This window comes from Triturus cristatus, chromosome 10, assembly GCF_964204655.1.
Source record: "Triturus cristatus chromosome 10, aTriCri1.1, whole genome shotgun sequence".
Classification (NCBI taxonomy): domain Eukaryota; kingdom Metazoa; phylum Chordata; class Amphibia; order Caudata; family Salamandridae; genus Triturus; species Triturus cristatus.
The window spans coordinates 605,542,691-605,569,789 of NC_140593.1; the positions used below are offsets into that span (position 1 = coordinate 605,542,691).

The following is a 27,099-nucleotide window of genomic DNA, read 5'->3' on the forward strand; positions in this document are numbered from 1 at the left end:
TAACATACAATTGCAAAACTTCCACTAACAACTTCCAGACCCAGTGCTGCAACGTGATGGAGCACGACAGATGAGCACTAGGACGACAAGTAGTGCCATAGAACATACAGCAAGTATTTGTTTAATTATTTACATACTCATTTACAATTTATATGGAATTGCACTACCTCCTACTTTTCACCTCTCCGCCACACCCCACCACCCTACACCACTTTCTCTGCAACCCACCGCACACAACTTTATCAATAGTATTTTAAAAAGTTTTAATCTATGTACTTAGAATGATTATATCAACCAAATAGCACACATAAAAATTTCCATTATTACCTAACATTTTATCAACAACTTCGCAAACATAACACTGCACCCAGGGCTTTAACTGGAGGGGGTGTCTGTGGGGATGTGACCACCAGCACTTTATTTTTGGGAGCCTCAAAACGGGTCTTTATAGGGCTCTATTTTCCGACCTCACAAACAAAATCCGTTTTTTTTTCTTTATTGCACTGCAGTGACAGTGAGAGCATGCACTTTGCTCACTACTAAGAAGTGCAGACATCATGCCAAGTGACTCGCATTGTAGGAGAAGGGAAATCCTTTAAAGGGAGCCATTTTCTCTCAGTATTTCCCTTCTGTTTTTGCAACGCACCAGCAACATCATCGTGGGGTGATTAGCAGACAGACCACCAGGCGCGCAACGCCCATTGCCCCAGACTCTGACACAGCTTCCCGTGCGCGCACACAGAGCCGCATCGAGTACTTCCCCGGTCTTTAAAACATCATTTTTTTGTAAAGGAGACTCTGTTCTTTTTCACCCCTTTTTTCAACCCCTACATGCCCACTCTGCCTATTGCTGAAAGAATTAGGCTCCCCTGAAATTTCCCTCTGGTTGCGCCTCTGCAAACGACCACAACAAGGCAACTCCAGCACGAACCTGCTCTCACCTTACACACGGTCTTGTTTTAGTGCTACGAAAACACACACTTTGCCTGCCTCACTAAGTTCTCACACCCCCTCTTTAATATGAACATAAAAGCTTTCCAATTACTTTTATATTTCTATTCTGTACTTCACATGGAAATATAGAACTCAAGGTTCTCACCACCCCAAATTAGCTCTCTGGTATACGTTCTCAAATATAAGAAGTACAGGTATTCAGTATCTGTCAGTCATGGCCACTTTAAAACAGTGTACCTATAAACAACTCGACAAAACGTTATTTTTCTAAATTAACGTATTACACATAAAAGCTCCTTTGCATTTCTTTCGCTAGATGTACCTTTGTTTAAAACACCACCAGAGAAGGGTGTTGAAGTATGCTCCACAAGGAGTAACTCAAAGCTTTGTTATTCTTTATTAAAAAATCTGCCTGTCAATGCTTTTCCGCAAGCCTTTTCAACGCCTTAAGAGGGTAGCTGGATGAGTATAATATGTCGTATTTAAGATCGGGGGCGGACGATGCATGGAAATAAGAACGTATAGTTGAATAAAGAGCGAGTGGATGCATGGCCAGATGCATCAATGGATAGATACATAGATCAATGTATCCATGTATGGATGGATGGATGGATGGATGAATGAATGCAAAGACCAGTACTTACGATAGACGGGTGGGCTGATAAATGCTTAGGATTGATTCTGGGACAGACATATCTATGCATATATAGGCGTATGACTGCATGAATGGCACAGTGCTTACTATAGGCGAATGTGCTCATAGATGCTTAAGATAAGCGGAATAACCGATTTATGTATATATATATATAGTCACTGAAAAAACCATATTTTTCAGGGGCGTTATAGTTAGCTGGACTTTTCACTCGTACAAAACCATTGAAATTCCCCCGTTATAGTTAGTTCAGCTAACTATAACTCGTGCGCCCGCAATGTACTGCTGATGACTTCACATATTACATCACTCATGACATGGTCAGTGACATCACTGATGACATCTCAAATGACATCACTGATGACATCATCCAGTGAATGTGTGCTTTCTGAAAATTACATATGTTTTATATATGTATATCTCAAGGTCGATGGAAGAATAAATGGGTATATAAGTGTCTAAATGGATGATTTGTTTTTGAAAAATTGATTGTATAACTGACTGATTAAGTGTATTTTAGTGAATACATGGCTTAGTGAGTAATGTTTAAATGTGTAAATATCTGTATCAGTCTCTCACTTTGTGTATAAGTGGCTGCATGGGTTGGTGAGTAGCTACATGAGTGTCTATATAGTTTATTAGTTGGTTTTTTGAGTATCAGTATGAGTGTCTGAGTGTCTGTATGGTTCGGTGGGGGGTATTACGTAGTGCATAGGTGCATGAATGAGTGACTCACTGTATGTGTTGAAGACAGCATGTGTGCAGGACTGTATGGGTGGATGAGTGTGTGCATGGGTGTGTTAGTGAGTGATAGACTGTCTCAATAGTGTCTTTATGAGTAACTACATATGTTTTAAACTAGTATATGTGACTATTGGTGTATATAAGTGAGTATATGTGAGAGTGAGAGATTGAAGAGTTCCTGTATGAATAAGTATGTGTTTCTATAAGTGATTGTTTAAAAGACTAAGTATGTGTAAGTTTCTGTAGAAGTAAGTGTGGTGTGTGTGTATAAGTGTATATGCAAGTAAATGTATGTTTGATTCTTCGTTAGCATGAGTGACTATGTGTGTGAGTAACTCTATGGATGAGTGGCGTTGTGTAACAGGATGTATAGGTGTGTGAGTACATATGATGAGTGAGTACATGTATGAGTGACTGTATAGGACTGTTGGTGAATGAGTGGATGCGTATGTGGATCTTAGAATTACTGAATAGGTTGTTGTAACTGGTATTGGTATGTCCATTGTTTTGAACATTGTAGTTTCTATTTTTGAATGTGTGTATCAAAGGTTATATTAGGGGAAGAGGAGGTCTGCCACTCTATCACAAGGATGATGTCATCAGTGATTTCATTTGAGATGTCATCAGTGATGTTATGAGTGATGTCACTGACCATGTCATGAGTGATGTAATATGTGACGTCATCAGCAGTGCATTGCGGGCGCGCAAGTTATAGTTAGCTGAACTAACTATAACGGGGGAATTTCAATGGTTTTGTACAAGTGAAAAGTCCAGCTAACTATAACGCCCCTGAAACCTATGTTTTTTTCCAGTGAATTTCTAAGGTTTTTTAAATGCTAATTCCTAACTATAACGTGCCTGAAACCTATGGTTTTTTCAGTGAATTTCAAAGGTTTTTTAAATGCTAATTTCTAACTATGCCTAAAGAGATAGGACATGTGAAGAAAGAAAAAACGCATAGAAAGAAAAAAAAAGAAATGCAGAAAGAAGCAACAGAAGTCCTCAAAGACGAAGAAAAGTGCAGGAAGAAGGATAACGTGCAGAAAGAACAAACAGAAGAGCAGAAAAAAGCCTTGTTGAAAAATCATCCTGTACCCTCAACTTTTTCAGACGGATACTGGTGGTAACTGAGTCTGACTAACCAGTCCTAGAGCCAGTGCTATTTTAAAAGACACTCAGAATACAGTGAAAACACCTACATACATTAGGGAACACTATGCGTTGGGGTCCCCCTGTGATCAGCATGACCTCCTCTGTAAGCCCCTAGTATATAATAGGGCAGGGGACTAAAACTACCTCTTGAAACGCGCCACAAGGCATGTTTGCACACGTCACCTCAGGCCCCGTCCCCTCACTTCCCCACTGTGTAAACACGTCCTGTGGCCGTTTTAAGTTGGGAGATTAAGTCCCATTGAATCCTGAGGGTCCCTAGGGTCCGACTAGACCACTAGGTACCTCCAGTAAGCGCCACAGAGCTGCGTTGCAGAGAGGTGTAAAAAGTGGCACAGCGTGGACCACCTCTCTGCAACGCAGCTCAGTGGCGCTTACTGGAAGCACCTGGTGGGCTAGTTAGCCCCCAGGGACCCTCAGGATTGAAGGGGAATTATTTCCCCAACTTAAAACGCGCCATAGGGTGTGTTTGCACACGTCACCTCAGGCCCCGTCCCCTTCCTTCCCCACTGTGTAAACATGCCCTGTGGCCGTTTTTTAAGTTGGGAGATTAAGTCCCCTTGAATCCTGAGGATCCCTAGGGGCGAAATAGCCCACTAGGTACGTCCAGTAAGCGCCATTGCAGAGAGGTGTAAAAAGGGGCACGGCCTGCACCACCTCTCTGCAACGCAGAGCAGTGGCACTTATTGGAAGCACCTGGTGGGCTGGTTGGCCCCCATGGTCCCTCAGGATTGAAAGGGAATTATTTCCCCAACTTAAAACGCGCCACAGGGCGTGTTTGCACACTTCACCTCAGGCCCCGTCCCCTCCATTCACCACTGTTAAACGCACCCTGTGGCCATTCTAAGTTGAGAGATTAAGTCCCCTTGAATCCTAAGGGTCCCTAGGGTCAAACTAGCCCACTAGGTACCTCCAGTAAGCGCCACAGAGCTGCGTTGCATAGAGGTGTAAAAAGGGGCGTGGCCTCAGAACACCTGTCTGCAACGCAGCTCCCTGGCGCACACTGGAGATACCTGTTGGGCTAGTTGGCCCTCAGGGACCCTTAGTATTGAAGGGGAATTAATTTCCCAACTTACAACTGGCCAGGGGGCGCGTTTGCAGAGTGCTGCAAGGAGGGGGCGTGGCATCCAGCGCGATGCCGGTCTTTTATTTATTTAATTTTTTAAAGAAGGAGGGCTGTGTGGCCCCCCTTCTTTTTCTAATTTACTGGCCTTGGGGACCCCATCCCCCAGGGCCTGCACCCTAAGTTTTTTTTGTTGAAAAAAAATAAATTTGGCTCTCCCAAGGCCTTAATCGGCCCCGGGGACCCCAACCCCCGTGTCATGGCCTTTTTTTAATTTAAATTCTTTAGGAGGGGGCTGCGTTGCCCCCCTCCTCAGGCCACTTATGGCTCCGGGGACCCCATCCCCCGGGGCCGGCTTTTGTTTTTTATTATTTTAAAAATATATATATTTATAGAAACACCTAGGACATGCTGGACAAACCGTATGTACCTATCACCATGACGATTTGTGTGATATTCATTAAAAGGCGACTATGTATAGAATGAATCCACATGGAATGTATTTACACCGCTAGTGAAGCTCTGACGTGTCTGAAGCCCTACCGTGCCTAATCCCGGCGCCCCCGCCGATGGGTACTCTCCAAGTAGACACCCTTGTCGTTTATTTATACAAACATGGGTAGCTATTGACGGGCACATTTAATATACACGCACACCAAGCCATTCAAAGGGGATTCGACAAAAATTCGACCAAACTATGCAAGAAACCCCCCTCACGGTTAATAAAAAACACATCCACCGCCGGATGTGTAATACTTTTTATTTTACTCTCTGGAAAGGAGACGAACCTCACTTGAGAGTCACAGCGTGCTCCTGGCTGAGCCCAATGCTGTGTTACACCCACCAGTGCCCGCCGATTGCCTCACACCTCTGTGTTGTATTCCACCAGCTAGTGCGTATGCTATGACACTCTCTAGCCCATGTGCACTGTAACACCACCCCGTGAATATATCATGCCACACTTGCCTTCGCACGGGTTATATTGCCCCATCTAACGTGCCTTCCTCGATGTGTATGTTATAACGCACAGTGCTATGCCATACATATTACAATCTGGGATCCATATCTTTGTCACAGTGCATATGCAACGTTACACTCCCCAGCACATATTTTATATTACAACTTTAGAGACTAGTTATGTTACACAACACTGCCCTGTGCATATTACACTCCAAGGCGCATATCGCATAGCATGCGCTAGTGCCTGTGCTATCTCGCGCTCTCCAATGAATCTGTCATTGCGCACAATGTATTGCATATTATATTTCACGCCCCGGTTCATCTTATATCACACTTTTTGGTGCATAGTTTATACCATATACTACATCTAGTTTTCATTTTCAATTGTGCTCTCAGGACTATGTTCTATATAACACTGCGTCCACCTACCCTTTTCACGGGCATTACATTTTGCGATGGGGGTGGAGGGTCAGGGGGTGTTTCTGCCAAGTGAGCCCGGAGTCACAGTCACAAACGTCCTCTTCTTTCTGAATAAAAGCGAGATTATACTGCATACTTGTTCATATTTTAAGTAGTTCGCACAGACACTCATTTTAAAAACAATAAAGTTCCTAATACCCACCTATACCCACCTTCTCTGAACAGTTAGCTTGCTGCCCCATCAACATCCTCCCTATCCTCTGTTGTCTGAATCCATGGACTAGCCTCCTCCCTCCTGCCATGCATGGTCTGATGTGCTGCCACTGCCCTCCATTTAGCATGATGTACCAGTCCACTCCTCCTGCCCTCCATTGCCCAATTCTATGGCCCATCATTGACCTCCTGCTTATCCTCTGTGCTTAGCTTGCTGCCCCTATTCTCCTTCCCCCTGCCCTCCGATGTCTTTGTGCATGCCCCTGCTCCATCCTTTTTGCCCACTATGGTCCATGGACCTGCCACTCCTATCTGCTCTGAGTGTTCTTTTGAGCTGCCACTCCCCTCCCACCTGCCTAGCATTGTCAGATGACTGTAACCTGTCCCTGCCACCTCCACCCTGCCTGTCCACATGCCATGCCCCTATCCCCTTCCTCCTGTCCTCCATGGTCCATTTTACTGCCACACCCTTCTGCCCTCCCTGATCTGTTGTGCTGCAACTGCTACTCCTGCCTGCCCCGCGCGGTCTGTTGTGAGGCCCATTCCACTGAACTCTCTTGTCTGTGACCAGGTCCTGACCCTCCCTTCTATCCTCCATGGTCATTTGTGCATGCCCCTGCACCCTCCTTCTTGCCCACCATAGCCATTGTGCTGCCACTAACCCTCCTGCTTGCCATGCATGGTCTTCTGTGCTGCCATGGCCCCTCTCACCTTCCCTGTGTGGTCAGCTAGCCGCCCCTGACCCCCTCCCACCTTCCCTCCATGGTCTGTGTGTATGCCACCATAGTCTCATTGTTGCTCTCCATGGTGTGTCTTTCTAGTGCCCATCCTGCCTGACCTCCATGGTCATCTTGCTGCTCCTGCGCTGCCACCTTGCCCCCAGCCCTCTGTTTCCATGTGCAGACCCCCTATTCCCTCCCTCCTGGCTTGTCTTTTCCATTGTAATGCCCCTGATCCGTCCCTCCTGCCCTTTATGGTGTGTTATGCTGCAGCTTTCTCTCCTGTCTGTCCATTATGGTCTGCTAGCTACCATTGCCTCTTTCCCATCTGTTCTCTGTTGTCCATGTGCATGGTCCTGTCCCCTCCCTATTGCTTTCTATGGATTGTTGTGCTGCACTCCCGTCCCGCATGCGCTGTGTGGTGTATTGTGCTGCTCCAAACCTTGATGCCTGCCCTGTAGGGTCAGTTGGGTGCACCTCTACATGTCCCTCCTGTCCTCTGTTATCCGAGTCCATATCCCTACCCCAATTCCTCCTGCCTACCATGATTCAATGTACCATACTTGGGAACATTTGAAAAAAAAAACTGGGGTATTGATTTTCCCCTTTGTGTTGCATTGAAAAAGAGGAGATTGTAGACAGAAGACAGATCAAATAAAGCACATTTGAGCTTAAAAACATTGGACGTTTCCTGCTGAAACGGGTCTGTTGGCATGTATGGTTGTACTACCACTGCCTCTTCCTTCTGCCTGCAATGGTCTATTATATTGCCACAGCCTCTCTTGTCAGTCCTGTATTGTTGGTTTGTTGCCCCTGCCCCCCTTTCCACTGCCCTCCATAGTCTGTTGTGCTGCCACTGCCCTTCCTCCCTGCCTGTGTGGTCAAATTGTTGCCTCTGCACTCTCCTACCTGCCTTCAATTTTCAGAGTCCGTGCCCCTGGCCTCTGCCTCTCAACAGTATCCCAATGAACAACTAGATTGCTAACATTCTATATTCATTACAAAAGTGTGGAACGCCTGACGTCATCTTGATGTAATCAAAACTGTAAAACCTAGAATATTTCCTTTAGAAATTACATATATGAGAGGGTCTTATTTGCATCAAAATTATGAATAGTGCTCTAAAAAACTAAAATGAGGAAATATTTTCTGAGTTTTCAAATAGCGACAAAGAACTTTTACATTATTTGTAATCTTTATGTTTTTTTATCCAGTTGACCACTTGATTAAATGTTGCACCTTGGCCAGAGGATGTGGTGTTACTTCCAGAGCTGCAGACTTTACAACTGGGGAACCAGGTTGGAGTTTCTGCTTCAGCTCAACATTCTGTGATTGTGGTCAAATCACTTAATCTCCCCATGTCTACAACCAAAATGAATTTGATCTTGTGTGATGTAACCAATGCTCATGTAAAGCATTCCAATACCTGACAAGTCTGCACTATATAAAACTGCAAATACACAAAAAATAAGTGTTTTAAACACTCCTGTCATTGGGCTACATGTGGGCTACATCTGGGTGATATTTGTGCTGCATTTAGGCTCTTTTGTGTCTGGTGGCCATCTTTGGAGATTTATTTGTTATGAAGTTTCCTAATTTCCTCATTTACTGCAGTCTCCTCAGTAGGAACTGCTTTCAGTTTTTTACTTTGATTCCATCAAGAAGGTATTCAGATATGTCACACATTTGCCATAAATTCTGAATGTTAGCACTCTAGTTGCTCATTAGATCACTGTAGTAAAGCTACTGCTCACCACGGAAGTCTGCTGCTGGTATTAAAAGTGCATGTTTCAGTCTGCATATCAGAATTTTTTAATGAAATAGAAGAGGATTTGAGAAGTCAAAATGTGCCCTAATTTTTCTTTCTGCAGAACTAATCATAATTTCTATGGCAAAATGAACCCCCTCATTTTGTTCCTTTGTAAATTAAATGTTTTAAGTGTTACCACTTTATTCCAATCAAGATGGCTTCAGGTGTGCCATACTTTTGTCATAAGTAAGACTGTTAGCGCTCTAGTTGTTCGTTAGAACACTCTGGGACATTCGGTCATTGGACTATACTTGGGCTACATCTGGGTGATATTTGGGCTACATTTGGGCTCTTTTGTCTCTGGTGGCCATCTTGGGAGATTTATTTGTTATGAAGTTTCCTAATTTCCTCATTTACTGCAGTCTCCTCAGTAGGAAATACTTTCAGTTTTTTACTTGGTTCCATCAAGAAGGCATTCAGATGTGTCACACATTTGCCATTAATTCTGAATGTTAGCACTCTAGTTGCTCATTAGATCGCTGTAGTAAAGCTACTGCTCACCAGGGAAATCTGCTGCTGGTATTTAAAGTGCATGTTTCAGTCTGCATGTCAGAATTTTTTAATGAAATAGAAGAGGATTTGAGAAGTCACTCAAAATGTGCCCTAATTTTTCTTTCTTCAGCACTAATCATAATTTCTATGGCAAAATGAACCCCCTTGTGTTCCTTTTTAAATTAAATGTTTTAAGAATTACCACTTTATTCCAACCAAGATGGCTTCAGGTGTGCCATACGTTTGTCATAAGTAGGACTGTTAGCGCTCTAGTTGTTATTTAGAACACTCTGGGAAGCTGCAGTAGAACACAAAGGAATAAACTGACAGTCTCTGCCCTTGCTGGATGTACATGTTTTACTGAAAATGTCAGACTTCATTCTCACATGACTGAGAAAGATAATGTGAATTTACAGAAAATATGCTCTCAGTTAGCTTATAGATCACCTTCCAAACCTCTGTGGGAAAAGCATGAGAAAATAGTTTTCTCTCAAACATGATTCATGATATCACAGCAGAAGGCTTTTTCACATGGTAAAATCACCTTAGAACATACCACAATTCCTAAAATGAGTATGGTACCATCAACAAATGATTTATAATGTAACTAAAGTCTTAAAACCTTCTATAAACTGCAATGCTTTTTAATGAGGTGCTATCATGTATATTGGTCCCAAGATGGCTGCCAACACTTCTTGGATTAAGTGCTGACAGCCAATCAGATCTCACTATGAGATGTGTGGTTATGCTCCGCCCAGATATATATGTGATTTTACTATTGATTTTCTCAGGAACTACTGAACGGATTTACACCATTTAAGCAAAAGGCACATGCCTGACCTGAGGACTACCTCTTTGCCAAATTTCAAGTAATTCTGTTCAGCCGTTCGGGCTGTACCTTCGACTAAAGGTCCTATGGGAAAATGCATGGGGAAAACGCGTTTTGGGACCCCCCTTTTTTCTCAGCCCCCGTTTGACGAATCACCCCGAGACTTTCAGGGTAGGAGCTTAGCGGAGCGCCCCATTAGTTTTGAATATTTCGCGAGGATTCGTCAACCGGCGCCAAAGTTATTCAAAATAGAATTTTCAGATTTCCTATGGAAACACGATCCTAACTATAACTATCTACTGGCGACCGCCAGTAGATAATATATATATATATATATATATATATATATATATTCACCAAAAAATGACCTTGTTTCCTGGAATCCGTGTCCCATGGGCAGGTGGCGAGTAAAAACCGAGCAGGTCTCCCGGTAATTTAATGAACACACAGCGTCTTCTTCACAGAAGGACTCGCACTCGGGAAGGAGAATAGACTGTTTATTTAGTCACTCGTTACGCGTTTCGTCAGTGAAACTGACTTGATCACACGAAGTGTACAACAAAAAAGGAGGTGTATACATAGCTGGGAAAATAAACGACAGACAAACGTTTGTCTAGTGGTGTCTGTAACGTTGGCGGCCATTACTGAATGTCAAAAGGTTGCCAGTTTATACATATATACACTTAAATAAATGGTTACATGCTGTATTAGTGACATCAGCATATGCAAAAGTAAATATACACAGTGTATCAGCTTGATGTAACCAGAAATACTGGAAAATAAGCAACAGACAAAGGTTTGTCTCATACTGCATACAGCTTTGGCAGCCATTACTAAATGTCGAAGAGACAATGACAGAATATAAAATGCCATGACTATATGCTTCATTACATATTGTGCCCATTGGTCAAATTAAACCTTAGTGGTCAAAATCAATATACACAAGTGTATCTACATAATGGGCTGAATCTAGCTGGTTATGAACCTTATGATTTGCATAGTGCCATGCATTTAACACGCTGTCACATAATAATTTCAATTTTGCAAGCATTATATTTACATACACAAATAGTGTGTGCTCGCTAGTGCACTGCATTACTCCTCGGCAAATAAATAGAGGCAATGTAAACGGTGCATAGAAACATGTCCCATGTTGGGGAGCGTGGGTGGTCACATGACATACTGTATATTTCTATATATATTACATTATCTTATTTAAGAAGTCAAATAACCCCATGAAATTCAATTTGAATACATATCCATCTTTGAAGAGAAATATATACGGCATAGTGCCCCTTTTATATTATGCACATTGAGCTTTTGCTTGTTGCAATGTCAGTTGCCTCTCAAATCAGACACAATTCTAAAAACCATCAGCACTGTACCACCTCTTATGCAAAATCAGTGCTCAAATAAATCATAAGCTCATCAAAAAACAAGAAAATTACAAAGAAAGAATATAATAATAAAATTCTTTCCTTACTGTGCCCCCAGAACCGGGAAGAAAAGGGTAGGGTAACCGGTACGGATGAGAATAATCCGAAGAGATGGCGACCCTTCCTTTCCTCCTGTGCAACAAAAAAAGAAAGAAAAAGAAGAGAAGGGAAATTATGCCCAACTTCCTAAAAAAACATAAGTTAAAATTGCACATATTAGTACTATTAGGTCATAGTACCTATAAATGGCTAAAAACATTCATATTTGAACAACCAGCAATAGGATATATCTAACCCCAATGGGGGGTTACTTTCTGACGGAAAAACAGAAGGCACGTATGAGACAGTAATTATTCTTCATGTAGGTGTACACTCAGTTCTTCATCCAAATTGTGTCCCCTAGGGAACTTAGTTTCCAATATCATTATCCATTTGGACTCACGTTTTCGGAGTAGTAAAGTTCTGTTACCCCCTCTTGGGCCAAGGTGGATTTGTTCAAGGATGAAGTAACTAAGCAGGGAGCTGTTGGATAGATGGAAAAGGTCAAAGTGTCTTGCAATGGGATAGTTGGTATCTTTCTTTTTAATGGCCCGCATATGCTCTAACACTCGTTTCTTAGCCATACATGTAGTGCTCCCCACATACCATAGTTTGCATGGACATATCAATACATAAATACAAAAGGACGTGCTACAAGTTAGAAATTGGTTAATCATTCTGGGTTTGGTTTGGCCAGGAATATTCACAGTTTTGGTCATATGGCTGTTACGGCATGCCTTGCAGTGGCCGCAGGGATAAAAGCCAGTAAGGTTCTGTACATTACCTGGAGTTCTGGAAGTTACATCACTGTGTACCAAAAGATCTCTTAAGCTACGACCTCTCCTGTAGCTTATTCTAGGTCTACTTTCAAAAGTATGGCCAATAATAGGGTCACTTTGTAGAATCTTCCAATTACTAGTTAGTATTTTGTGAATTGGTTCTGAGTTACCACTAAAAGTGAGTATCACCCTGTTGGTTCCTTCTGTGGAAATTTCTGTAGTGTCCGTATTTAATGTTTGAGCATGGTCTATAGAGTTAACTTTAGTAATGGCTTTGTTAAGGACCCATTGAGGGTAACCTCTTTCCCTGAATCTTTTGACCATGATTTCCTTCTCACGATGGAATGCGTCATTAGTACTACAATTTCTCCTCGCTCTTAGCAATTCACCATATGGAATACTCCATTTAAGTGGTTCTGGGTGACTGCTAAGAGCGTGAAGAAGTGTATTACCCGCTGTAGCTTTGCGAAACAGACTTGTATGTAGTCTGTCTCCTTGGGGTTTGATCAGTAGGTCTAAGAACTCCACTGAGTGCTTACTCATACTACTGGTCAGGGAGATGTTACGATCATTGTTGTTGAGTTTATCTAAAAACTCAATAGCAGTTTGTTCAGTGTCAGTCCAAATAACAAAAAGGTCATCTATATATCGTAACCAGATTTTGACTTTACTGAAAGAATCATTGAGTGTGTTGTCTTTCCTGATGTCCTCCTCCCATTTGCCCATAAATAAATTGGCAAAACTTGGGGCAAAACAAGTCCCCATTGCTGTACCAAGGATCTGTTTATAAATGATGCCGTCAAACAAAAAAATGTTGTTGGTAAGACATAAATGCATCATTTGGAGTACCATGTTCGTGTGTTCAAGAAATTCAATCGGTCTTTTGTTCAGATAGTATTCGCATGCTTGCATCCCTTGTGTATGATCAATAATACTATACAAAGAATTCACATCCAGTGTGAGCATGAGGTCATTCGGTTCCCATTTGATATTATTAAGCTTGAGTAAAAAATCTTTGCTGTCCTTAACATAGGAAGGGAGTTCTACAACATATTCACGCAAGAAATGATCAACATATTTCGATACATGCTCAAAAGTGCTGCCTATAGATGACACAATCGGTCTTCCAGGGGGTGTTTTCGAGTTCTTGTGAACTTTGGGGAGAAGATATAAAACAGATAATCTTGGGTAATCACGTTTTAAGTAGCAATACTCTTCCCATGAGATATAACCCTTTTCCTCCCAGAGTTTAAGTTTGGCCCAGATATCAAAAATACTGGCATTGTACATGTCAATGTTTGATTGCATATAGAATCTGGTATCACTAAGCTGCTTTTGTGCTTCCTCCATATACATTTGTTTTGACCACAGAACAATATTGCCCCCCTTATCAGCGGGGCGTACAACAATGTTGGGGTCCTCACTAAGTGTTTTCAAGAATTCTTTTTGTTCAATAGATAGATTGAACTGTACATTTCTAGTTTTATTTTTTTGGTGTTTCAATTTTAATAAAGACTGTGTCACCATTTCATGGAATGTATCTATGTTATCATGGGGAAGGTTGGGATAAAAAATGGACCGGGGTTTGAATTTGGTGGACACCGCCGAGTCAGTGGGAATGTCTAGCTCTACTGCTTCGCTGGAAATGCTTACCGGTGTCTCATTGGCTAGAACCTGCATATCACGCAGGATATCTGCATCTGCAACATTCAGATTATACAGAGGACGACCAACCTCTTCATTTACACAGCCTTGGTTGGTCTGATCCCGTTTGTAAAGAAAATGCCATTTCTTCAGTTTGACTTTGCGAATAAATCTGTACAAATCAATACGTGTATCCGCATAGTTAAAAATTTCCGTAGGGCAGAAAGTCAAACCTAGGCATAAAGTACTTTTTTCGAACATTGTCAGTTGTTTGTCACTCAAATTAATAATGGTTTTATTTACCCTGTGTATATTTACTTTTGCATATGCTGATGTCACTAATACAGCATGTAACCATTTATTTAAGTGTATATATGTATAAACTGGCAACCTTTTGACATTCAGTAATGGCCGCCAACGTTACAGACACCACTAGACAAACGTTTGTCTGTCGTTTATTTTCCCAGCTATGTATACACCTCCTTTTTTGTTGTACACTTCGTGTGATCAAGTCAGTTTCACTGACAACGCGTAACGAGTGACTAAATAAACAGTCTATTCTCCTTCCCGAGTGCGAGTCCTTCTGTGAAGAAGACGCTGTGTGTTCATACATATATATATATATATATATATATATATATATATATATATATATATATACATATATATATATACATTTCCACGTTATAGTTAGTGCAGGCAACTATAACTCACGCGACCGCAATCCTCTGCTGATGACGTCCGATATTACATCACTGATGACATATGTGTTTTTCTGAATAAAAAATATTTGTAATATATGTATAGCTAAAAATTAATGGAAGAAGACATGGGTAAATAAGTGTCTAAATACAGTATTCGCATCAACAGAGGATTGCAGTCGCGTGAGTTATAGTTGCCTGCACTAACTATAACGTGGAAATTTCAATGGTTTTTCACGAGTGAAATGCCCAGCTAACTATAACATGTGTGAAACCTATGGTTTTTTAAGTGAATTTGCAAGGTTTTTTAAATGCTAATTCCTAACTATAACGTGTGTGAAACCTATGGTTTTTTCAGTGAATTTGTACGGTTTTTTAAATGCTAAGTTATGTATTTATTTATTTTTTTAAAGTTTTTTTCACCGTGTGCGTACCGTGTGTGCACGGTGCGCTTCGCGCACCGTGCGCGCACTGTGGGCGCTCGGTGTGCTTCGCGTAGCGCGCGCCCACGTTGCATAGTTCGCGGCATTTTTCCGTTTCTACCGTGCGCGTACGCTACGCGCACTCCGCGATTTTTCGTAAAGAAATTAAAATACATTTTTGCCCTTGGGGGTCCTTCTGGGACCCCCTGACCAAGGCTAGGGGGTCAGGAACTGTCCAGCCTGCCCCCTTTTCACGTTATCCACCTTTGTTTTTCACCCCCTCAGACTGCGAGAGACAAAATGGCGGCCGACACTTCCTGGTTTAGACCGATTCGAATGTTTACTAAGATCTAACAACCAATCAGAATCGCGCTCGCGCACGGCAGCGTGCGCGTACGGTAAGCTTACGGTACGCGCTCGGAGCGCGCCTATAGATATATATATTGATTTAAATGCTATTTTCTCAGGAAATACTGAACAGATTTACACCAGACCTGCAAAAGGCACATCCCTGACCTGAGGACTACCTCTCTGCCAAATTTCAAGTAATTCTGTTCAGCCGTTCGGGCTGCAGCTTGGACTAAAGGTCGTATGGAAAAATGCATGGGGAAATTTCGCGAGGATTCGTCAATCGGCGCCAAAGTTATTCAAAATAGAATGTTGCGGATTTCCTATGGAAACACGGTCCTAACTATAACTATCCTATCTACTGGCGACCGCCAGTAGATAATCTATAGATATAGATATAGATATATAAATAATCTACTGGCGGTCGCCAGTAGATAGTTATAGTTAGGACCGAGTTCCCATAGGAAATCTGAAAATTCTATTTTGAATAACTTTGGCGCCGGTTGACTTATCTTCGTGAAATTTTCAAAACTAATGTGGTGCTCCGCTCAGCTCCTACCCTGAAAGTCTCGGGGTGATTCGTCAAGCGGGGGCTGAGATAAAAGGGGGGTCCCAAAACGCGTTTTCCCCATGCATTTTCCCATAGGACCTTTAGTCGAAGGTAAAGCCCGAACGGCTGAACAGAATTACTTGAAATTTGGCAAAGAGGTAGTCCTCAGGTCAGGCATGTGCCTTTTGCTTAAATGGTGTAAAACCATTCAGTAGTTCCTGAGAAAATCAAAAGTAAAATCACATATATATCTGGGCGGAGCCTAACCACACATCTCATCGTGAGATCTGATTGGCTGTCAGCACTTCATCCAAGAAGTGTTGTCAGCCATCTTGGGACCAATATACATGATAGCACCTCATTAAAAAGCATTGCAGTTAATAAAAGGTTTTAAGACTTTAGTTACATTATAAATCATTTGTTGATGGTACCATACTCATTTTAGGAATTGTGGTGTGTTCTAAGGTGATTTTACCATGTGAAAAAGCCTTCTGCTGTGATATCATGAATCCTGTTTGAGAGAAAACTATTTTCTCATGCTTTTCCCACAGAGGTTTGGAAGGTGATCTATAAGCTAACTGAGAGCATATTTTCTGTAAATTCACATGATCTTTCTCAGTCATGTGAGACTGAAGTCTGACATTCTCACTAAAACATGTACATCCAACAAGGGCAGAGACTGTCAGTTGATTCCTTTGTGTTCTACTGCAGCTTCCCAGAGTGTTCTAAAGAACAACTAGAGTGCTAACAGTCCTACTTATGACAAACGTATGGCACACCTGAAGCCATCTTGGTTGGAATAAAGTGGTAACTCTTAAAACATTTAATTTAAAAAGGAACAAAATGAGGGGGTTCATTTTGCCATAGAAAGTATGATTAGTGCTGCAGAAAGAAAAATTAGGGAACATTTTGAGTGACTTCTTAAATCCTCTTCTATTTCATTAAAACATTCTGACATGCAGAGTGAAACATGCACTTTGAATACCAGCAGCAGACTTCCCTGGTGAGCAGTAGCTTTATTACAGTGATCTAATGAGCAACTAGAGTGCTAACATTCAGAATTTATGGCAAATGTGTGACACATCTGAATGCCTTCTTGATGGAACCAAGTAAAAAACTGAAAGTATTTCCTACTGAGGAGACTGCAGTAAATGAGGAAATTAGGAAACTTCATAACAAATAAATCTCCTAAGATGGCCACCATAGACAAAAGAGCCCAAATGTAGCCAAAATATCACCCAGATGTAGCCCAAGTATAGCCCAATGACAGAATGTCCCAGAGTGTTCTAACGAACAACTAGAGTGCTAACAGTCTTACTTATGACAAAAGTATGGCACACCTGAAGCCATCTTGATTGGAATAAACTGGTAACACTTAAAACATTTAATTTAAAAAGGAACCCAATGAGGGGGTTCATTTTGCCATAGAAATTTTGATTAGTGCTGAAGAAAGAAAAATTAGGGCACATTTTGAGTGACTTCTCAAATCCTCTTCTATTTCATTAAAAAATTCTGATATGCAGACTGAAACATTCACTTTTAATACCAGCAGCAGACTTCCGTAGTGAGCAGTAGCTTTACTACAGTGATCTAATGAGCAACTAGAGTGCTAACATTCAGAATTTATGGCAAATGTGTGACATATCTGAATACCTTCTTGATGGAATCAAAGTAAAAAACTGAAAGCATTTCCTACTGAGGAGACTGCAGTAAATGAGGAAATTAGGAAACTTCATAACAAATAAATCTCCCAAGATGGCCACCAGACACAAAAGAGCCTAAATGCAGCACAAATATCACCCAGATGTAGCCCACATGTAGCCCAATGACAGAAGTGTGCAAAACACTTATTTTTTGTGTATTTGCAGTTTTATATAGTGCAGACTTGTCAGGTATTGGAATGCTTTACATGAGCATTGGTTACATCACACAAGATCAAATTCATTTTGGTTGTAGACATGGGAAGATTAAGTGATGTGACCACAATCACAGAACGTTGAGCTGAAGCAGAAACTCCAACCTGGTTCCCCAGTTGCAAAGTCTGCAGCTCTGGAAGTAACACCACATCCTCTCGCCAAGGTGCAACATTTAATCAAGTGGTCAACTGGATAAAAAAACATAGATTACAAATAATTTAAAAGTTCTTTGTCACTATTTGAAAACTCAGAAAATATGTCCTCATTTTAGTTTTTTAGAGCACTAACCATAATTTTGATGCAAATAAGACCCTCTCATATATGTAATTTCTAAAGGAAATACTCTAGGTATTACAGTTTTGATTACATCAAGATGACGTCAGGCGTTCCACACATTTGTAATAAATATAGAATGTTAGCAATCTAGTTGTTCATTGGGATACTGTTGAGAGGCAGAGGCCAGGGGCACGGACTCTGAAAATTGAAGGCAGGTAGGAGAGTGCAGAGGCAACAATTTGACCACACTGGGCAGGCAGGAAGGGCAGTGGCAGCACAACAGACTATGGAGGGCAGTGGAAAGGGGGACAGGGGCAACAAACCAACAATACAGGACTGGCAAGAGAGGCTGTGGCAATATAATAGACCATTGGGGCAGAAGGAAGAGGCAGTGGTAGTACAACCATACATGCCAACAGACCCGTTTCAGCCAGGAAACGTCTAATGTTTTTAAGCTCAAATGGGCTTTATTTGATCTGTCTCCTGTCTACAATCTCCTCTTTTTCAATGTAACTCAAAGGGGAAAATCAATACCCCAGTTTTTTTTCAAAATCTCCCTCTTACCAAGTTCAAAATGTTCGCAAGTATGGTACGTTGAATCATGGTAGGCAGGAGGAATTGGGGTAGGGACATGGACACGGATAACAGAGGACAGGAGGGACATGGAGAGGTGCACCAAACTGACCCTACAGGGCAGGCATCAGGGTTTGCAGCAGCACAATACACCACACAGCGCATGCGGGACGGGAGTGCAGCACAACAATCCATAGAAAGCAATAGGGAGGGGCAGGACCATGCACATGGACAACAGAGAACAGATGGGAAAAAGGCAATCGTAGCTAGCTGACCATAATGGACAGACAGGAGAGAAAGCTGCAGCATAACAGACCATAAAGGGCAGGAGGGACGGATAAGGGGCATTACAATGGAACAGACAAGCCAGGAGGGAGGGAATAGGGGGTCTGCACATGGAAACCGAGGGCTGGGGGCAAGGTGGCAGGGCAGGAGCAGCAAGATGACCATGGAGGTCAGGCAGGATGGGCACTAGAAACAAGACACACCATGGAAAGCAACAATGAGACTATGGTGGCATACACACAGACCATGGAGGGAAGGTGGGAGGGTGTCAGGGGCAGCTAGCTGACCACACAGGGAAGGTGGGAGGGGCCATGGCAGCACAGAAGACAATGCATGGCAAACGGGAGGGTTAGTGGCAGCACAGTGGCTATGATGGGCAAGAAGGAGGGTGTGGGGGCATGCACAAAGGACCATGGAGGATAGAAGGGAGGGTCAGGACCTGGGCACAGACAAGAGAGTTCAGGGGAAGGGGCCTCATAACAGACCGCGCGGGGCAGGCAGGAGGAGCAGTTGCAGCACAACAGATCAGGGAGGGCAGTAAAATGGACCATGGAGGACAGGAGGAAGGGGATAGGGGCATGGCATGTGGACAGGCAGGGTGGAGGTGGCAGGGACAGGTTACAGTCATCTGACAATGCTTGGCAGGTGGGAGGGGAGTGGCAGCTCAACAGAACACTCAGAGTAGATAGGAGTGGCAGGTCCATAGAACATGGTGGGCAAAAAGGATGGAGAAGGGGCATGCACAAAGACATCGGTGGGCAGGGGGAAGGAGAATAGGGGCAGCAAGCTAAGCGCAGAGGCTAAGCAGGAGGTCAGTGATGGGCCATAGAATTGGGCAATGGAGGGCAGGAGGAGTGGACTGGTACATCATGCTAAATGAAGGGCAGTGGCAGCACATCAGACCATGCATGGCAGGAGGGAGGAGGCTAGTCCATGGATTCAGACAACAGAGGATAGGGAGGAGGTGGATGGGGCAGCAAGCTAACTGTTCAGAGAAGGTGGGTATTAGGAACTTTATTGTTTTTAAAATGTGTGTCTGTGCGAACTACTTAAAATATGAACCAGTATGCAGCATAATCTCACTTTTATTCAGGAAGAATAGGACGTTTGTGACTGTGACTCCGGGCTCACTTGGCAGAAACACCCCCTGACCCTCCACCCCCATCGCAAAATGTAATGCCCGTGAAAAGGGTAGGTGGACGCAGGGTTATATAGAACATAGTCCTGAGAGCACGATTGAAAATTAAAACTAGATGTAGTATATGGTATAAACTATGCACCAAAAAGTGTGATATAAGATGAACCGGGGCGTGAAATATAATATGCAATACATTGTGCGCAATGACAGATTCATTGGAGAGCGCGAGATAGCACAGGCACTAGCGCGTGCTTTGCAATATGCGCCTTGGAGTGTAATATGCACAGGGCAGTGTTGTGTAACATAACTAGTCTCTAAAGATGTAATATAAAATATGTGCTGGGGAATGTAACGTTGCATATGCACTGTGGCAAAGATATGGATCCCAGATTGTAATATGTATGGCATAGCGCTGTGCGTTATAACATACACATTGAGGAAGGCACGTTAGATGGGGCAATATAACCCGTGCGAAGGCAAGTGTGGCATGACATATTCACGGGGTGGTGTTACAGTGCACATGGGCTAGAGAGTGTCATAGCATACGCACTAGCTGGTGGAATACAACACAGAGGTGTGAGGCAATCGGAGGGCACTGGTGGGTGTAACACAGCATTGGGCTCAGCCAGGAGCACGCTGTGACTCTCAAGTGAGGTTCGTCTCCTTTCCAGAGAGTAAAATAAAAAGTATTACACATCCGGCGGTGGATGTGTTTTTATTAACCGTGAGGGGGGTTTCTTGCATAGTTTGGTCGAATTTTTGTCGAATCCCCTTTGAATGGCTTGGTGTGCGTGTATATTAAATGTGCCCGTCAATAGCTACCCATGTTTGTATAAATAAAGACAAGGGTGTCTACTTGGAGAGTACCCACCGGCGGGGGCGCCGGGATTAGGCACGGTAGGGCGTCAGACATGTCAGAGCTTCACTAGCGGTGTAAATACATTCCATGTGGATTCATTCTATGCATAGTCGCCTTTTAATGAATATCACGCAAATCGTCATGGTGATAGGTACATACGGTTTGTCCAGCATGTCCTAGGTGTTTCTATAAATATATATATTTTTTAAATAATAAAAAGCAAAGGCCGGCCCCGGGGGATGGGGTCCCCGGAGCCATAAGTGGCCTGAGGAGGGGGGCAACGCAGCCCCCTCCTAAAGAATTTAAATAAAAAGGCCATGACCCGGGGGTTGGGGTCCCCGGGGCCGATTAAGGCCTTGGGAGGGCCAAATTTATTTTTTTCAACAAAAAAAATTAGGGTGCAGGCCCTGGGGGATGGGGTCCCCAGGGCCAGTTAATTAGAAAAGGAAGGGGGGCCACACAGCCCTCCTTCTTAAAAAAATAAAATAAATAAAAGACCGGCATCGCGCTGGAGGCCACGCCCCCTCCTTGCAGCACTCTGCAAACGCGCCCCCTTGCCAGTTGTAAGTTGGGGAATTTATTCCCCTTCAATACTGAGGGTCCCTGAGGGCCAAATAGCCCAACAGGTATCTCCAGTGTGCGCCAGGGAGCTGCGTTGCAGACAGGGGTTCTGAGGCCACGCCCCTTTTTACACCTCTATGCAACGTAGCTCTGTGGCGCTTACTGGAGGTACCTAGTGGGCTAGTTTGACCCTAGGGACCCTTAGGATTCAAGGGGACTTAATCTCTCAACTTAGAACGGCCACAGGGCGTGTTTACACAGTGGGGAAGTGAGGGGACGGGGCCTGAGGTGACGTGTGCAAACACGCCCTGTGGCGCGTTTTAAGAGGTAGTTTTAATCCCCTGCCCTATTATATACTAGGGGCTTACAGTGGAGGTCATGCTGATCACAGGGGGACCCCAACGCATAGTGGTCCCTAGTGTACGTAGGTGTTTTCACTGTATTCTGAGTGTCTTTTAAAATAGCACTGGCTCTAGGACTGGTTAGTCAGACTCAGTTACCACCAGTATCCGTCTGAAAAAGTTGAGGGTACAGGATGATTTTGCAACAAGGCTTCTTTCTGCTCTTCTGTTTGTTCTTTCTGCACATTATCCTTCTTCCTGCACTTTTTTTCGTCTTTGAGGACTTCTGTTGCTTCTTTCTGCATTTCTTTTTTTTCTTTCTGTGCGTTTTTTCTTCTTTCTTCACATGTCCTATCTCTGTAGGCATAGTTAGAAATTAGCATTTAAAAAACCTTTGAAATTCACTGAAAAAACCATAGGTTTCATGCATGTTATAGTTGGGAATTAGCATTTAAAAACCTTAGAAATTCACTGAAAAAACCATAGGTTTCAGGGGCGTTATAGTTAGCTGGACTTTTCACTCGTACAAAACCATTGAAATTCCCCCGTTATAGTTAGTTCAGCTAACTATAACTTGCGCGCCCGCAATGCACTGCTGATGACGTCACATATTACATCACTCATGACATGGTCAGTGACATCACTCATGATATCACTGATGACATCTCAAATGACATCACTGATGACATCACTGATGACATCATCCTTGTGATAGAGTGGCAGACCTCTTCTTCCCCTAATATAACCTTTGATACACACATTCAAAAATAGAAACTACAATGTTCAAAACAATGGACATACCAATACCAGTTACAACAACCTATTCAGTAATTCTAAGATCCACATACGCATCCACTCATTCACCAACAGTCCTATACAGTCACTCATACATGTACTCACTCATCATATGTACTCACACACCTATACATCCTGTTACACAACGCCACTCATCCATAGAGTTACTCACACACATAGTCACTCATGCTAACGAAGAATCACACATCCATTTACTTGCATATACACTTATACACACACACCACACTTACTTCTACAGAAACTTACACATACTTAGTCTTTTAAACAATCACTTATAGAAACACATACTTATTCATACAGGAACTCTTCAATCTCTGACATATACTCACTTATATACACCAATAGTCACATATACTAGTTTAAAACATATGTAGTTACTCATAAAGACACTATTGAGACAGTCTATCACTCACTAACACACCCATGCACACACTCATCCACCCTTACAGTCCTGCACACATGCTGTCTTCAACACATACAAACAGTGAGTCACTCATTCATGCACCTATGCACTACATAATACCCCCCACCGAACCATACAGACACTCATACTGATACTCAAAAAACCAACTAACAACCTATATAGACACTCATGTAGCTACTCACCAACCCATGCAGCCACTTATACACAAAGTGAGTGACTGATACAGATATTTACACATTTAAACATTACTCACTAAGCCATGTATTCACTAAGATACACTTAATCAGTCAGTTACACAATCAATTTTTCAAAAACAAATCATCCATTTAGACACTTATATACCCATTTATTCTTCCATCGACCTTGAGATATACATATATAAAACATATGTATTTTCAGAAAAACACACATTCACTGGATGATGTCATCAGTGATGTCATTTGAGATGTCATCAGTGATGTCATGAGTGATGTCACTGACCATGTCATGTGTGATGTAATATGTGACGTCATCAGAAGTGCATTGCGGGCGCGCGAGTTATAGTTAGCTGAACTAACTATAACGGGGGAATTTCAATGGTTTTGTACGAGTGAAAAGTCCAGCTAACTATAACGCCCCTGAAACCTATGGTTTTTTCAGTGAATTTCTAAGGTTTTTTAAATGCTAATTCCTAACTATAACGTGCCTGAAACCTATGGTTTTTTCAGTGAATATAGATATAGATATAGATATATCAAAAATGAGAGACTATTCAAACATTTGTGTAACAGCTATAAAAAGAGGTGGGACCGTTTTTTTAAATGTGAATTATGGATGTTTAACATGGGAAGTACACCCCTCACTCCATGCTAAAAGCTGGATTTCTTCGAGCCATTGCTGGAGAGCTTCATCCCCCAAATAGTGTGCCTGCTTATTCTAAAGGAAAATGCTACTTTCCTGTCAATTCCCCAAGTGTCCTCCCTTTCAGAATCTCTCTAGTTACTTGATCCATTCCCCAAACATTGGCTGAGTTAACAAGGATTTCATATTGAGAGACGCGTCATACCCTTTCTTGTCATAAGTATAGTTTCCCGGGTATTGGGCTCCTGCTACACTCGAAACTGTAATGTCCAGTTATACGATGTGTCTGTTGCATCAGCCGATGGTCACGATACATACTACTCAAACTAAACCAGTGACCCGTGTGCGGTCATGAGCTCAAAATGTTAGACATATAACCACACGAGACATCACAAAAACTTTCTTTTTTACTTTGTTAGCCTTAGTGAAAAATCACCGACTATGTCTACTACTGTTGTCCTTCAATGACAAGAGTTTACAAAGGCTTCTATGTTTATCAAGCAGTTGCTCATCTCACCATGCCACCATATGATATGTGGTTGTCAGGCTGGAAGAGCACAGAAAACATCTGGGACTGTATTACAGAAGTGTCCCAAGGAGTTCAGTGTGCATTTGTGTCCGCCTTTTCCCTTTAATTGACACAAGAAGCACAATCCGTACATTTGTAGAGTGCTACTGTCACCTGTGAGGGTATCCAGGCGCTGGCAGGGTCCAGTTGATTAGCTGAATACCCAGATCTTCATGGACTTTCAGAACTGAAAGAGATTGGGAGGTCCGTTGTTGCCAGGGTAGCTAATTCCATGTCTTCGCTGCTAGGTAGGAGAAGGAGACACCTCCACATCTGCTACAATGGATACGGGGTTAGAGTTAGAGAAAGGGACGCAGTGCGGATGTGTCTTTTGGGCTGATGGAAGTTCAGATGGTAGTTTAAGTAGGCGGGTCCGTAGTTGGGCAGGGGGTTGTATGCATGGGTCAGGAACTTGTAGTGGCTTCTTTTCTGTACTGGGAGCCGGTGGAGTTCTCTGAGGTGGGGAGTGATGTGGGCTCGTCTGCGGAGATCCAGGACGAGTCTGGCTGCTGCAATTTGTATGGTCTGTAGTTGTCAGAGGTGAGCTGCGATCCCTGCATAGTGTTGCCAAAGTCCATACGGCTGGAGATGAGGGCCTGGGTGATGATGTGTCTTGAACTTTGGGGTAGACATTTGAATATCTTACACAGTATACGGAGGATGAAGAAGCAGATGGAGGAGATGGAGTTGACCTGAGTCATCATGTTTAGCTTGTTGTCCAGAATGATGCCTAGGTTCCTGGCATGGTCAGTGTGGGTAGGAGTAGGTTCGAGTTCTGAGGAACACCTGGATGCATCCCATGGGAAGGTTTTGCTTCCAAAATCAGTACACCTCTATCCTTTCCGTGTTGAGCTTCAAGCAGTTGACCTTCATCCAGTTGGTGACGTCTGTAATAAAGTTGTAAGTTTGTCTTGGTGGTGTCTTTGGAGAGGGAGATGATGAGTTGTGTGCCGTTCGTGCAGAAAATTATTTTGAGTCCGTGGGTTTTGGCAATGCTGGCCAAAGGTGTCATAAGTGTTGAAGAGGGTGAGGCTCAGCGAGGATCCTAGGGGTACTCCCCTGATGATTACCTTTTGTTCAGGTGTGAAGGTGGAAGGCAAACTTTTTGTGGTCTGGTGAGGAAAGAGGAGATCCATCTGAAAGCGGCTGTTTGGACATATATGTTGTTCAGACTTGTGATGAGTGTGTGGTGGGAGACCATATCAAAGGCTGCCAAAAGGCCTAGGAGGATTAGAGCCACAGTCTCTCCTCAGTGGAGGAGGGCTCGGATGTCATCCATAGCCGCAATGAGGGCTCTCTTGCTGCTGTGGTTGCTGCGGAATCCAGATTGGGAGGAGTAGAGTAGAAGGTTTCGTTCCAGATGTGAGGAGACTTGTTGGTTGATGGCTTTTTCTAATACTCTGTTTGGGTACAGGAGCAGGTAAATTGGTCGGTTGTTGTTTGCTGGGGTCTACCAATGGTTTCTTTAATATGGTGTTGACTTCTGTGTGTTTGCAGTCCTCTGGGAAGGTGGCCGTGGCAGTTGAGGTGTTGAACAAGGTGGTGACTACATGGCTGATTCTGGCTTCGCTTATGTTAAAGGTGTGGTGAGGGTATGGGTCAGTTGGGGCCCCGAGTGTACCGAGTTCATGATGGAGGCGTTTTCTTATTGGGGCGAGCTGGCTCCATTTGATTAGTCGGATGTCTGTGGTGATAGCAGAGTTGTGTTGCTTGAAGAAGTCCGTGGCCTTGGGCTGGGATTTGAAGTTTCTGTACATGTTGGCAATTTTGTTGTGGAAGAGGTTTGCAAGGTTGTCGGAGAGTTCCTGTGAGGGGTAATATTGTTTGTTGCAGCTGAGGGGTTGAAGAATTCTTTGATGATGTTGAAGACTTCTTTGCTCTTATTTAAGCTTGATTTGATGTGTGAGGCTAAGGCCTTTCCCTTAGATTCTCATAACTGTCTGGGTTAGAGGTTGAGTGCGGTCTTTTCAGTCGTGTTCTTGCTGGTGCTCCATCTCCTTTCCAGTTGTTTCCAGTGCTGTTTAGCATTTCTGAGGTCTTCAGTGTACCTGCTAGACTACTTGGTAGACCTTTTGTGGATGTTGTTGCTGCTTTGAGCAACGCTTTCGGCGCAGTTGGTGATGCAATTGTTGAAGTTTTTGACGTTCTGGTCTAGGTTGTCGAAGGAGATAGAGTGGGTGGTGTTGAGGACTTTGATCCAACTTTCATTTGAAACTTTGCTCCAGCTACTGTCGGGGCATTGGGCAGACTGAGGGCGGAGGTATGTGAGCTGGTGAAGTTGAAGTGGACGAAGGAGTGGGCTGAGCTTCTGTGGAAGAACGGTGAGCAGAAAAACCGGGGCCGGAAAACTGGGCAGAAAAATCCGGGCAGTGGTGGTGTCACTGGATCAGGCTGGAACAAGCAGGAACAGGGGGCCACAGGCAAGTGGCAAGCTGGATGCCCAGGTGCCTACTCCTGTGTATTACAGTTGGGGGTGTAGATGATTGCCCTGCCCCTTCTGTAATATCCCCTTCACACCTACGTAGGTTAGCCAGCACAATACAAAGAGGGCGTTTGC

At 43.2% G+C, this 27,099-nt stretch overlaps 1 protein-coding gene across 4 annotated transcripts in view; it reads left to right on the plus strand.

The window, feature by feature from the left end:
* CLEC16A (C-type lectin domain containing 16A) overlaps window positions 1–27,099 on the plus strand; it is a 645,672-nt gene that overhangs the window by 170,960 nt on the left and 447,613 nt on the right. The gene's annotated exons all lie outside the window — the stretch shown is intronic.